The sequence below is a fragment of the Penaeus chinensis genome, chromosome 10 (assembly GCF_019202785.1).
Source record: "Penaeus chinensis breed Huanghai No. 1 chromosome 10, ASM1920278v2, whole genome shotgun sequence".
NCBI classification, from domain to species: Eukaryota; Metazoa; Arthropoda; class Malacostraca; order Decapoda; family Penaeidae; genus Penaeus; species Penaeus chinensis.
Genome location: NC_061828.1, coordinates 33,647,145 through 33,649,644, shown reverse-complemented (window position 1 = coordinate 33,649,644; position 2,500 = coordinate 33,647,145). Strand labels below are relative to the sequence as shown.

The following is a 2,500-nucleotide window of genomic DNA, read 5'->3' as shown; positions in this document are numbered from 1 at the left end:
AACAAACCGCTCCAATTGTGGTGTGTGGCTGTACGCGGCAGCAGCGCGCCAAAGCGCTACGAGCCGGTGATTTGGCTCGATGTACTGAACTCCCGCGCTCAAAGTCGGTGCATCGCCATTGATCGCCAGAGCGTAGATTTTTTTTTAGTTTTCTTCACCCATCACCAAGGGGTTAATGGGGTACAGAGGGGCTCATCCCCCCTGTTTAGAGAACAGATAATAGGTAGGAAAGGATAGGTTTGGGTTTTGGGTTTGCATGATAGTGTGGTTTGGGACTTTGTCTCAGGATGGTGCATCACTCTTAGTAACTAATAACCTTTTCTTTCTCATTTAACCCAATAGTTTCTATATGATACCAGTAAAGGCCATTTTATGCACTATTTTCTGTATAAGTGGTTGCTGTATGATGAGATTAATCCATTGTTACCAGTGTTCTTGCATTTTTTGACATGGCAATATTCTGTACTTTGACTTCAAAAGCTAAACTGATGCTAATACCATTTCCATAGATCAGTTGGTGAGAAATTAGAAAGTGATAGTTTTTAAATTATTAACCAATAAATGTATTAAACCTGCATACACCAAGCTCACACTGGAACTGGGCCATCACTATTGAGAATGTTGTGTTACCTGTTAATTCCATTGATAGTGTTGGAGGTAAAGTTACATTTTTTGACCAATATCCCCCCTCCCCCAAAGCTACAAGATGTGTTATTGAGAGTTTTTGATAAGAATCAAATGATCCTGATAATCATTCCTGAAGGAACTCAATAGTTGAGGAAGTAGACTCCCTCAAGGTAACAGTGCTGAGAACACTCCTGGGAATTCAGATTTTGTGTGGCAGGAGGGGTAGGAACAAGAATAGTTTAAAGGAGTTAGAATATTTGATTTTGTCATATTCTGTCTCTGTCCCGGCATTTTTGCAACCCTTATTTTTGTTATTCTGTACCTGCGAACATTATTTCATATGTCAGCAAGTGTAATTTTCATCCCCTTTTGATAATGTCCTTAGTGTGGTCATTAAATGAATATATACTTTTAAATCTCCACCACATATGACTTGTAAGATAAAGCTCATCCAGGTCAGGGTGGGCCTAACATGCCTTATGCATTCCATTACAACTTCACTAAGGCAGATAAATATTCCAGAATTTGTTACCAAGAGCAAAACATCTATGAGAGAGGAAGTCCCATAACCAGGGTATCATGCTGACACAAAAATCCAAACCTAACCTTTACTACCTTCTATTTATTCCCCAGACAGGGCCCCATTTACCCTCCCTTTAATAGCACTTCATACCAATTGATAGAAAATGCGACATTAAGAACTCCAGCTGTACGAGGGTGTTTTGGACTTGGTCTCTGAATGGTGATATTGGATATTTTCATTTTCCAGTAAATATGAGGCCACAGCAGCTGTCCCTGTGTTGTTGATGACTCTGTTTCTTATTCTCTATAAGATGGCAGTGTCCCTTTCCCTGTCTCTGTGCATAGCTCTCGGTAACATTAACGTGTGATCAATCCTGATTTTTGGGCATTTCTTTACATATCAATTCTGCTGACTATTTCTGCTAGATTTGATTATAAGACATAGGATTTCACTGTTACCAACTTTGATTAATATGGTTTAGGATGCAGACCTAATAACAACAAAACTTGACAAATCAATCTAACCTGAATGGCTGGTAAGAGATTTGAGGTAATTCTTTACAGTATGGACAGAGTCACAAAATCAGTTAAACAATCTAAGATACTGTGACTGGGCATGCCCTTCTGGCACTGTTCAAGGGCAGAGTTGATGGGGGCTCTGCCCCCTATCATCCCTCAAGAAACATTGCTTTCACGTTGGTATGCATAGCAAGATAAAGCTAAAACTTGGGAGCTGCCGAGTGGACCTAGGCTGTAAGCGGTTCTTTCTGTCTCTTTCTTTTATTTGTGATGTTACTGTTCATTTCTGCAGATTATTTCTTTTGCTGGAAATGGCAACTTTTTGTCTCTACAAAGAATATCATATATAGTTAGCCCTAGCTTAGTGCATCCATACCAAATAGATTAATCAGTTTGTCTATTGGTAGAGTTAAAAAGGTTCTATTGTATATTGTTCCTAAAGTAGGTTTCCCAGCATTTGGTCTTAATTTTGAATGCAAAATCCGGAAAAAAAAAAAATTATATTGATGTGGTAGTTTTTTTGTGAAGAATTTCTTTCGTGAGGTGAGACTTTTTTTTTTTTTTTTTAAGAAAATAAAAACAATAGTATTTGAATGGCTTTAAGCTAGATTTTGCAGCCTGTGTGAAGAGGCCTAAACCTTACACTGATGGTGCCAGAAATTTCTGTGTCACTCACACTGTTGACTTCTGGCAACTGTCTAGCCTTTCTACCCTGGTGTCCACTGTGTACAGCAGCACTTCCAGTTTGATTCACCAGAGCGAGTTAAAACACCTATAGTTGTACCCGTCATAACAAGTAAATTATTCATGACATTTGTACGCACCCCCGGGT

At 39.0% G+C, this 2,500-nt stretch overlaps 1 protein-coding gene across 1 annotated transcript in view; it reads left to right on the top strand.

The window, feature by feature from the left end:
• Window positions 1-2,500, top strand: part of LOC125029811 (26S proteasome regulatory subunit 7-like) — a 13,567-nt gene that overhangs the window by 891 nt on the left and 10,176 nt on the right.